We start from the raw sequence: 12793 nt of genomic DNA on the forward strand, positions 1-12793 counted from the left end.
AAACATGTAAGAAGAGTGTTACGGTTCGCGTAAGTGACATTGGTACCAATTTGTTTAAAGACCTTATCAAGGCCTCGGGTTAATGTGGGGAAGAAAGGTAATGCGATAAATTTATTATTGTTGTCTTTCCGTTGTGGTAGAAGTGTAGTATGTTTATTGGCAAGTTTTCTTTTTTTGTTTCTAACTAATTTGTCTATAATTTGGGGTGTGTATCCGTTGTTAATGGCTATTTGTTTGATGTTTTCCAACTCTTTGAAATAGCGTTGTTTGTTGAGTGGTGTCGTCAGTAGTCTGTGTATGAGAAAATTAAAAGCTGCCATTTTTTGTTGAAAGGGGTGGTGTGAATCTGCTTTGATGTAGTTGTCGGTGTGGGTCTGTTTTCTAAAAATGTCAAGTTCTAAGCCCTCATGGTTTTTAATTACTAGTATGTCCAAGAAAGGCAGTGAGTTATGTTGTTCGACTTCAAAGGTGAATTTTATGGAATTGTGTTTTTTGTTAAGCCGGTCCAAAAAGTCATTTATGTCACACTTGCTGGTGTCAAAAATGGCAAAAATGTCGTCTACGTATCTAAGCCAAGTGTTGGGGAAATAGTCAAACGTGTGTTTACAGTCTATTTCAAAGTAATGTAGGAAGATGTTAGCGACAAAGCAGGAAAGAGGATTTCCCATAGCTGTGCCTTGCGTTTGTTTGTAAAATTTTTGGTTGAATTGAAAGTATGTTATGTCCATGCAAGTTTTAGTAAGAGTAACGTATTCTTTAATTTCAATGGGTGTTATGTCTTTTGTGTGTAGCCAATCTGCGATGTTTTCAAGGGCAATATCAATGGGTACGCTCGGGAAGAGTTGTTCCACGTCAAAAGAGACAAGAATCTCATGGGGCTGGATGCGTAGGTGTTTTATGGTGTCGATGAAATTTTTGCTTGAATGAAATGCTTGCATTGAAATGCTTAAATGAAATTTTTGCTTGTATTGAAAGTGTGACAAAATCCGGAGCGATGGTCGTCTTCAACGAGCTCCTTACCCTCTTTAAACAACTTGTGCCACTCAAATACTGTGGAACGGCTTAAAGCAGTGTCCCCATAAGCCTGCTTGATCATATCGAGGGTCTCAGTTGCCGTCTTCCCGAGTTTCGCACAAAACTTCACGGAATAACGTTGCTCTAAATTCAGATTCATTTTGTTTTTCGACGCGGACAAAAAACTTGCTTCACTAAAAACGGTGTCCTCACTCAACGACAGCCCGCAGGCGACTGAGGTTGGTGTCGGTCTGTTGCTAAGAGCCCCCTCCACCTTACCCTGCCAGGCAGACCACCCTCCACCGCTCCGTTCGCGCCAGAGAAAATCAGTCCTACCACTTTTGGGTGCGACCCTGTATCTCGTAAACAGCTTGGACCAAAATGGTCAAAGTGGGATTTGGTCAAATTAAAGGGACCAACAGAGAAGATTTGCGTTAGGCAAGGAAGCTTTCCCGAGGAGGAGAGAATTTATGATAGAGACCTTGAGTAAGCATCTTAAAGTAAGAGAGTAAGTAAGGATGTCACAGGAAGGCAAATCTCTTTGAAATTTGATATGGAGCGCAGTTATGTACGGCGCGGAAATGTTGTCACTGAAGCAGGATGATAGGCTTAAATTTGAGGCTTTTGAAATGTGCGTGTGGAGAAGAATGGAGAAGATGATGTGAACAGAAAGGAATTTATTTAATTTTCATATCACACTCTCATTAAACAATTATTAAATATCCATACTAAAAAGACAGACTTGTACTTTTCCACAGATTTTAAATCCGTGGAAAAGTACAAGTCTTTCTTTTTAGTATATATATTAAATACTTCCACGAAGTGAAGCCTGAAACAATAGAATAAATTATTAAATAGTAGACCTGGTTACTCGGTGAGTTAATGTCTCACTCGCTTTACTGAAATCGTGGAGTTGGAGCCAAACTTTTATATGTTGGCAGTTCGCCTCTACAAATGAAGGTTGAGGATCGTCATGTCAATGGATTTGCTTCATTATTATTCCCTTTTTCCGCATTGAAAAATTATTTTTGAGCTGAAGCATCTAGTGTTTTGAATTTAGTCTTCCTCCAGCATGCATACAAATTTGCATGTTATATGATACTTTTTAACGAATATTTGTCGCTTTTCCCTTTCTCAACCATATTCTCTGTTATCACTTACACCTGGTGCTTTCGCCCCCTGCCACACACCTCTTTGGTGCATCGCGGAGTACATATGTCGAAGTCGAAAGGAAAACAAGTGAGGAAGAGTGGTGGGCGAGGAGAGAGGGGGGGATTGTTGGGAGTAATCATGGGGGGGTGGGAAAATTGGATGCAGAGCTCCATCCGCAATCGAATCGCATTTGTCCAAAGCATCTGCAGAAAAACGTGCCGATAGATGGCAAACTGACAAAGATAACTGCCCACGTATATAAAACCTATGACACGAGTTAAATCCAGTGACATTAGTGCGGATGAATTGGTCAGGCGATGGCATGATGACATTCGGGCGAAGACGATGGCGAAGTGTGAATCTGAAAATTAATTGTTTTGTTAGTTGCATTGGGGAACATCACGCCGAGGTGGGCTTCCAGTTTATTTGTATGAATGTATAGCAATAGTATGTAAATGGCAAAGCAAGTAAATAGTAATAATAACATAGGTTAGGTCCGAGTTGGAGGTATGCTTTTTTGGAAATATTTGTGACGAAAAAATCGATTGTTTGAAATAACTTCCAGCAGATGAAAGCGCACGGATCACTCTTATTTTAAGATTTCAATTCATTTAGTTAGATGAGAGCGGCGATAGTGAAAGACAGACCCACCAAAATGATGCATATGTCCTTAAGTTTAAATTGAGGTGACCCTGGCCACCGGAAGTGAGGAGGGGAGGGTGGGGAAGGGGGTGGACGAGCGGCACGACGAAGGGGCGTTTCCATTTGCTCTGCATGTTCCGGATGGAGGTAAACTTGAAGTAGCCCTGGTCATTGAATTGAGCCAATGTGATGTTACCGAGGGGGAAGAGACGGCGTAGTGGACACATTTGAGCTAGTATCAAAATATTTATTGGCTTGTCCGCATATTCCCCGTATGTGTGTTTCACTCAGGAGAGGTCGTGAGTGTAACTCCTAGGTATTTAATCGAGTCTACGCATTCCATTTCGGTGTTCCCGATGCAGTTGACGTTCGGGTGGGAAATGTTCGTTTTCTATAAATGCATCACCTTGCACATTTTTAAGTTTAATTCTAATTGCCAAGTGTTGCACTGGCGTTGTGTAGCATTTCGGTGGTCATCTGTTAAAGCTGCTGTGTCCTCGGGATCGCGGATATCACGGTAAATCACTATATCGTCGGCAAATTAACGTATCTTATCAGTGACTACGGAGTCAATGTCGTTATCATGGATACGGAATGAAAGAAATCCGAGGACACTTCCCTGGGGAACACCCCAAGTAACTTCTGCTGAATTTGAGCTAATTCCGTCTACATCTACATAATAGCCCACAAGTCGCCGCAATGGCGTGTGGCATAGGGTGTTAGGTCACCAACTGTGGAAGGTAACAAAACCACATTCAAAATCAACGCATACATGCCAACCTATGCCCACAGCGGCGTATACATCCACGAAAAACCTTTTTAACTCACAAGCCCTCAAATAAATATGCAATTAACGCACAATTGCACCTTAGGATGCAGTGAAAAATTAACTCAATAACGTTCAAGCTAGAAATGGGAAAGTAAGAAGCGAAATTCCACTAGCATAAGGACATGCAACGGTCTCCTCCCCCAAGGACACCGGCAGGGAGTGTGACCCAACGCTGCAGGTAGCGGGAGGGTAGAGAGGGACGAAGGATTGAAGGGGAATCTCATTGGGAGACGAGGCAGAGCGAGCAATACTGTTGAGAGCACTACATTATTTAATGGTATTCTAAAGCGGTCATGAGGAAAGAAAGGGTTTGGACAACAACACACACGCGAGGTCAGTGAGAGTGCATCATGCAATGGAGTAAAACCAATTGTTCCCTAAACCCTAATATGGGTGGCAAGTGGAATTGTTGCTGTATATAACCCTATAATTGCGATCCCGTATTGTCCATGGGAAGGAGGAGGCCTTGAGTCTGCTAGTTCTGGCATCTATTTCCCGAATTTTATATACTACATGATTCAAGCGACCAATTTATGTAGGAGTGCGAATAATTTGCGAGACCTCGGTGGTGAAACATGCGGATCTGAATTTATTTAGTAAGTTTTTGGGGATTTGTTGGGTTTAATCTAATTGAGCAATTTGACAACACCTTTTTCGTCCGCCGTTATATTTGCCATGTGATATAAAAGTATGTTGCGCTTAGATGCTCTTGTGCATGTAGCTGTTATAAAAGTTATTTCCAATTTTTTGAAATGTGTTGTTGGCTGACATTTACGTAATGCGTGAGATTGATATGCCATGACCTGCATGGAATCACCTCCCACCATACACCCTGGTTGTGCATTGCTGGATACCGTGTTGAGAGGTCGACGAAAAAAGTCGGTGGTTGAAGAAACTGTAGGTGCAGGATACGTATTTGATTTTGCACGAAAGAGAGAGAATGTGCGCAGATGAGACATTGATGTAAGCGGCAAGGGCGTGTGGAGGAAGAAAGTGCGCTGGGGATGGAGATGGTGGGAGAGAATCAGTCAATCCTCTTCACTACGTTGAGGGGTGAAGTGCGCAATGTAGAATGCTCCCGGGTGGGGAGGTGATCGCCAAGGACGCGCCTGATAAGCAAGCACCCGCTCTCCCTCCCAATCTGTTTTGTGGCCGAAATATCGATCTGTGTCGAATCGTTTTCCCGCCACTTTAGGCTGTCCACACCGGTATTTGCGCCTCCGCGTCTGTCTTTTGAGTCATCCGATTATTCGTACTTGCGAATAATTTTCTGAATTACGGGTGGTACCCTAACACCCTCCGCCAAACGCCCTTGTGGCGGCTGGCGGGGTATTTAGTAGAGCTGGATATAAGGTGAACATTTTGCCATGTTTTTTTGGGAGTCGGCTTTATCCGTTATGGGATCTCTGAGAAAAGAAAAAGATTTTTCCACGAAGTTTTGTCGGTAGGAGCGAATCATTCCTACTCTTGCCTGTTGCCCCCCCCCCCCCTTTGCCATCACGTCTCTATCCCATCGGTGCAATGAGCTGCATTTAGTTCCCTTTAAGGGGTTTAATGCGTAGTGTTGGCCGTCAAGGGGTGTAAATGCTACGCGCAGGGACACGAGGCCTCAAACTCGAGTTCATTGGGCTCAGATACGTGTTGTTGACTGATGTAATCAAATCGTGTATGTGGAGTCAGAAGCGAAAAATATGAAAAGAACCTCCGCTGATAATGGAATAGGAAGCGACCGCGGCGGAGATGCGGGAGGCCCTGTCCTCCCGGTGTGGCACTTGATCCGCGAAAGCTGCTCGGGATACATTTCGTTTTGGCGACGTAACGTTTCGAACGTGAAGTGCGTGGGCAGCTACGGGAAACATGAACCCACTTCGAAGCGGCCTCACGAATTATTAAATGATCGAATGCTGGAAGCGACAGAAGAATATTCATGCAATTTAGCACATCTTAGGAGAAAATTCCAAAAAAACAGGTGTACAGTCGTGTGTCGTGACACATCTAATCGGGGATCGGGTCGGTTGCGGTGGCGAGCGTGCCTACTTCCCACCTTGATGGCCCGCGAATTCGTTTCCGGGAGATCGTAGAATTTTTCGAAGGACATATCCCTGCTTGGATGGCGTGCATCCTTTCTGTTTACCCCCATGCTAAATAGCTTGGGGGTCCTTCATTCCGTCCCAATTGATGCCGAGGAAAAAGACCCGAAGATTGGAAGAGACCACCCTTGGATATATCTGCATAATAACGTCCAACAAATCGGGAAATATCTGCGCGAGCAACCGATTGGGAATATATTGGATAGATTTATCAACAAAAGATAAAGTGGGAAAGGGGAGAAGGACGGAAAGGAAGGGAATGCAACTCATATTTTGTAAAAAGTTCACGAAATTGTAATGAGGGTTTAAAAATAGGGTACTCCAAAATATTGAATCAATAAATTGCCCGATTCTAATCGAACGGCCCAAATTAAGTAATTATTATTAATTAATTATAGCAAATGGCATCAGGAGTCGGTCGCCTTCACTTACTGCTGATGCCGCGTTGGAGGCGATTGAAAAATCCCCGTTTCCTGATCCATTTAAGCTCCTCTGAGTTGGCCTTTGACCATTAATGGACACGAATGTCTTCGGCAAAAAGAATTAGATAGCCAGATTCGTAAAAAATTGTTATGACAAGAACACGAGTGTGATAGGTCTCTTAGGGGATTTAGGCTGGGAACCACTCGAGATTCGAAGACAGCGAGCGGGAATGAGACTTTAAAGTAAGTTCAGAACAAACGAATTTAACTATGACCTTTTACAAGGAATTATAATGGCCCCACACTCCATAGGTAGATCAGACCACAAAGATAAAATTAGGGAGATGAACTCCAGTACAGGTACCAATACAAATACTCGTTCTTTCCCCGAACAATCAGGAATCACAATAGTAAGAAACCGAAGTCACTTAAGAAATATTAAAAACATTTAATTTACAAGTCGGAACAAAATAAATATTACAAAGACATCAGGTATATTTTCAGGTGCATGTGTATGTTAGTCGGTAGTTTGTGTGTTTGCTCGTTTGTAGGTTGTGAGGGTTTTTACATGAAGGCATACAATGTTTTGTTTGTGGGTGGTATAAAATTTTGGCTTTTGCATGCGTTTTTTTCTTAATTACGGGTGGTGCCCTAACACCCGCCGCCTCGCGCCCCTGCTGGGTATGACGTAGATGTGGAATGTTTATTTACAAAAACTCAAAATTGCTCCGCGATCTCTTGATCCACGTCGCCCTGTCGCCGAAGCTGTGATCCCTCCCGGCCTGACCAGATGGCCCTCCGGTTAAATGACACCCAAGTCCCTTCTTTCGTTTGAATAACTTTGTTCGAGTGCATGATCAAACTAATATTTTAGTACCCTGCACGCACATACCGCTAGGGTGGGTGGCAGGGTGTGAATACGCAACAGACTAATTTTGACCCGAATATTCCCCCCCCCCCCTTCCGAGGTCGGAAAATGTTATTCTGATTCCTTATCGTTCGTGGTAAAAATGAAAGGGATAGATACTTTGCCGTGCACATTTTATCTATTTTACATATCCTGCAAGCCACTGCTAGGGTGGGTGGCAGGGGGTGAACTCGCACCAGAATAATTTGACCCGAACACGGCCCTACCGGGATCGAGCAATGATATTATGATTCCCTAAGGTTTGTGGGAAAAATGACATGTTAAATCTATCTGTTCTACACCTAATCTGTCTAATTTTACTGACGTGATCTCTCCTACCGTAGTGCGATTGGGGTGATAATACATTTTCAACATCATCACTGCTAAAGAGACATCCATCCAATTTATGCAATAGATTTAATGTGTAGTTTAATCGTCGCTCCATTAAATGATTCCCAGCCTCCCTCCTATACTAATTTGGATACGCTCACTGAGTTAATCATAACAACGATTTGCAAATCCAGCTCCTCCACACTGCATACGATCCATTCGGCTATCAATCCAACCTCGTCAGGATCCCATATATGTACTATCAGCATATTCAAAATGGATATCACCGACCAGCGAAATAAATCCACTGGATAATTGAGGTGATTGAAGAGAACTCAAAATTTGACCTCGATTGCAGTGTATGCGAACGATTGCAGTGTAGGTGAGACGCACGGCGAGACTTGCATGATCGAATCTTGAGGTGGCATGGTTGGGATTGTGCATGAACGGCCGGTGACCTTCACACCCCCTGCCACACGCCCTTGCCGCGCTGCCTGCGGCGTATTGTGCGGATGACTCGCGCGCCGGGTGTCACCCAATTCCCGAGGGCCCCCTTCTTGCATTTGTTTGTGCACCTGCGTAACTTTCCCTCTCGCCGCCGCGCACTCCCGACCTTCCGCATGCGGCCGAGAAGTACTCCAATTCATTCAATTAAGGTTGCATTTATCGTGCACACCACGGGCGTCCGCACGATGCAGGCGTGGTCGAGCTTCGATCACCGGATGCGATCGCGTCATCTGCGGAGAGGTTCGAGATTTTTAAAACGCAGCCACAATACGGACATCACGCCGTCTGTTCTTTTTCTCGCCGCGAATACGTGTGCCCTGAAGATGAGTGCCCTCAGGATGAAGGGCCATAACGGAACTCAATATTCCACGCCCCGCAATGCCTGGCACAGTTTGATTTTCGTGAGCGAACGATGGAAATACTGAGGATGAGGAATTGAGCAACGAAATTCCTTCGGACAGACAGGCCACGGGACACCCAGCCCTACCTCCTCCTCCTCCCCTTCACCCCCCCCCCCCCCAATGCCGCCCCCCTGGAGCTCCGCAGACGTCATAAACGCTCGTCTTGGACGCTCCAGCTCTTTTCGGTTGGGTTTGCAATCTGGGTCCAGGCCACGTGGCCGGCGGCGGCGTCTGTAGCGGGGAGGACGATCCAAGGGGGAGGGCCGAATTCGCCGCCCTTCCGATCAGCCCATGCGAATGGGAGCACGGGGGGGGGGTCTTATCTTCGGAGGCCCATTTCGCCATTCTCTTTTTTTCGCCAATGAAACGAGTCTTTCCGGGGAGAGGAGTAGTCAAGAGAGCGCCGAGGCGGCGAGCAATGCGAAGGTGGGGGAGGGAGGGAGGTATGTATGTGTGGCCGCCCGCCAGTGGAGGAAAGACTCCTCGGGCGGCCCTCGTTGGGAAAGAGGGCGGCGGTCTCGTGAGCACGAAGGCGCGTGTTCATCCGACGGAGGCGGCACTTGTTTGTATTTCGAGACGCGGGCGCGGGAAAGTGGATCTACCATCGACGTCACGAGGTCGTGTGCGGGAGGGGGGGAGCTCCCTCCTCGCTTTCTTCCAGAACACGCCCCTTCCCCCTCTCTCTTTCCCCCTCAATTGAAAATGGAACCATTTGGAGAGGTTAAATAGTTGATATACTATAGCGAGCAAACACACGGAGAATATGTGTATGTGTATATATGTGTGTGGGTGTGTGTACACATGTTTGTTTATATATATATATATATATATATATATATATATATATATATATATATATATATATATATATATATATATATATATATATATATATATAAAAGAACGTCTCTCGCATGTGAATAATATAATAAGGACAAACAATACGGAATATATTTGAGTTCCATTTTCTTCTTCTCTTCTCTCCTTTCCTCTTGATTACCCCTCATTTCTTCTCCTGTTTTACTCAGCCTTTTGTTGATAAATTTTTGTAATGTTCCCATGCTTGGTTTTCGGTTCATGTGTCTCTCAATTATCTGTGTGCCTTATCCATATTCCCAGTAATTCTTTCCAGTTCCTTTCCCTCCTCCACGTCAATTGGAGGACTCTCCGAATGCGCCAAAGGACAGGATGGGAGCCCCCCCTCCCCTCCCAAGGACGCGATAATTGCTGCGACGCAAATCGTCCCTCGCTGACCAGAACCCACGACTCCCCCACTCTCTCTCTCTCGAGTGACGTCATTAGAACGGGCGGGATGAGTCGTGCCAGGGGTGCTAATTGACGCCTCCGATGCACTCGGGGGGGATCGCCGTGCCAATCTGACACAAACCGGTCCTCCCGCGGACAAATTGGGATCGAATTTCCTATTATTAGAGCTCGTTTTTCCCTAAATGAGTAACTACGAAAGCTTATGCACAAAAACATTACATTACTACATTGCATTGTATTTTGGAAAGATTTGTGTCCAATATCATTTTAGCTCGGAACACTTTCCTCGAAATTCCTTCAGCTTTGTTAAGCCGTCCACAAAGTGGGTTTTCAATAGGTCCCCAAAATAAGCAAAAGAGTGTTTGGCGATGATCACCTCTTTCGAGAAGGTTGTAGCCGAGGATTTCCTGTTCTGCATGACCTGTCCTCTTTATGGTGGAGTTCTTTCGCACAAATGAAGTAATGGTTGTGGCTGATTTTTATTTCCCTTTTTTCAAATAACAAATAACTATTTTATTAGGTGAAATTAACATTTGTTTTGAGTTACGTCTTCGTCCAGCATGTCTACAGATTTGCACTTTATTTTAGGTTTTTTACTGAATGTTATTCCCCTTTTCCCTTCCTCCCCCTTATCACTCACCCTTCCCACCTGGTGCTTGCACCCCCTGCCATGCATCTTTTGGAGGGTGGATCCGGGGGTGTTTATATCGATGCATTTGATCGGGCCCGGGGCATTTGTTAGGGCAATGTTTTTCAGTGAAAGTGGTCTTCTATTATATGAATTTTCCATTTTGGGCAATTTTGTTTGCGTTCTTCTTGTTGTCTAAACTTACGAGGGTCATCCGGAAAGTAGTACCCGTTCGTGCCGCATGAAGTGCTGACGACGTGAGTAGCCGCTGGACGAGGTCAGATAGCTTCAGTGGCTTGTCTGCCTTCTCTGAGCCAAGTTGCGTGACGCTAGCATTGCCTGTGTTGTTTCTGTGATTGTTTACAATGTTTAAAAAAATTGAGAACGCCGCCAGTTGTGAAGTGAGGGCAGTGATTAAATTCCTCAATGCAAGAAACGTTCGCCCATGTGATATTCATCGCCAATTAAAGGAGGTGTATGGAGACAATGTAATGGACGAGTCGTCTGTTCGGCGGTGGTGTCGCAACTTCAACATGGGGAGGGGGAACACACACGACGATGAGCGTTCGGGGAGACCGTCTGTCATTACAGACCAACTGGTGAGCTCAGTTGACGAATTCGTGAGGAACGATCGGCGCGTCACAATTGATGACATCTGTGAGCATTTTCCCAATGTTTCTCGAACAATTGTTCATGAAATTGTTAAACACCATCTGCATTATGCAAACATTTGTGCAAGATGGGTCCCTCGCAAGCTTACAGATGAGCACAAAACCAAGCGTATAGCTGCAGCACTGACGTTTTTGGGACGTTATTCTGATGAAGGAGACTCTTTCTTGACTCGCATAATTACTGGTGACGAAACATGGGTTTGTTATGCATCACCTGAGAGTAAACGACAGTCAATGGAGTGGCATCATGCTCATTCACCAAACAAACCAAAAAAATTCAAGACAGTTCTGTCCACCAGGAAACTCATGGCAACCATTTTCTGGGATCGACGAGGTGTATTGCTTATTGATTTTATGGCCCGTGGAGACACTATTAATGCCAATGCGTATTGTGAAACATTAAAGAAATTACGGCGGGCAATACAAAATCGGCGGCGAGGTCTATTGTCTACTGGTGTCATTCTCGTTCATGACAATGCCAGGCCTCATGCAGCTGGGATAACACAAAAACTTTTGCAGCAATTCAAATGGGAAACTTTCGACCATCCACTGTATAGCCCGGACTTGGCCCCTTCAGATTTTCATCTCTTTACAAAGCTTAAAGACTTTTTGGCAGGAAAAAGATTTGACAGCGATGAAGAACTTAAAGAAGGAGTGACCCTGTATCTCAATGAGCTGGCGGCGAAGGACTATGCAGCAGGAATACATAAACTTGTCACACGTTATGACAAATGCCTTAATTTGCTTGGAGATTATGTTGAGAAGTAGTTTAAAGTATCCTCTTTCAAATAAAATTTTTTATGTTTGTTAATATTTACTTTTGTGTCTTTATTTCACGAACGGGTACTACTTTCCGGATGACCCTCGTATTTGAGTCGTAACCAGAAACTTTTAAGTTAAGCAAGATTCATCATCTAGATTTATTAATCAATTACCTATTGATCGTGATGTGTTTACGGCTTTTCAGCAGCTGCTCGCCCTCTGCTGTTATTTACGTAAGTTTTTTCGCACTTGAATGAACTTAAGTTGAAGGTCTTCCAAAGACGTATTGAAGATACTCCTGGTGCAACAGACACGATCACAATATCAATGGAGGAAGTACCGCGTTGTTCAGCCTGTTTGAAGTTCCTAATTCGGTGACAATCACAAAAGTAAACGCCTTCGAATCCTTATCTATTCGTGGCGGGGTCAACGTGGAGGCCACCGGGGTCGACCCCGATGGCGTCTGCCGTACCATCCGTGGCAGACACGCTCTGCTGCCAGTTCCCTCGGCCGTCGATGGTAGGCCACGCCGTCACCGTTCAAATCCCCTGGGTGAAACACACACGGGCAATATCTGGACAAGCTAACAACAAATTAGGATTCATTGAAGAGGGACCTGATATAGAGTAGGATGATGGATTTTGTGTTTTGTTAGGAGTAAGAAAATATTTGTTTGGTAGTTGTGTCCATCCAAAAACCTACCTTAACCGGTAGATTACCTTAAAAAAAGAGGAGTACTCTGATGTGAACGTGATGAAAACGTCAAAGAGAAATGTTATCTTTCGCTGGTTAGGCCTCATCTATAGAATATGCTGCTAGTACCGTATGGGACCCTATATGAAGTTGGATTGGACCGCGTGCACTTTAAAGAAGCTAGATTTGTCAAACGTTGTTGTGATACACTTAGTAGTGTATCCAAAGTATTAGAGGAGCTGGGATGGGAATCATATAATGGAGCGAAGGTTAAATTATCGCCTAAATTTTTTGCATAAATTATGCGGATGTCTCTTTAACAGTGATGATGTTGAAAATATATTATTATTCAATCCCACTGCGGTGGAAGAGATAGCGTCAATGAAATCAGGGATTTAAGTGTAGAACAGATGTTATTATTTCCACGAAAGATAAGGGATCGGAATAATTTGTCAGACCGCTGTAGGGGTAAAAATACT

At 44.5% G+C, this 12793-nt stretch overlaps 1 protein-coding gene across 2 annotated transcripts in view; it reads left to right on the plus strand.

Annotated features, from left to right (window-relative positions):
- The window catches only part of Adss (adenylosuccinate synthetase), an 88474-nt gene that overhangs the window by 8272 nt on the left and 67409 nt on the right, over nucleotides 1-12793 (plus strand). The window lies entirely within an intron of this gene.

Source organism: Hetaerina americana, unplaced genomic scaffold, assembly GCF_022747635.1.
Source record: "Hetaerina americana unplaced genomic scaffold, ioHetAmer1.1.p SCAF_9, whole genome shotgun sequence".
Classification (NCBI taxonomy): Eukaryota; Metazoa; Arthropoda; class Insecta; order Odonata; family Calopterygidae; genus Hetaerina; species Hetaerina americana.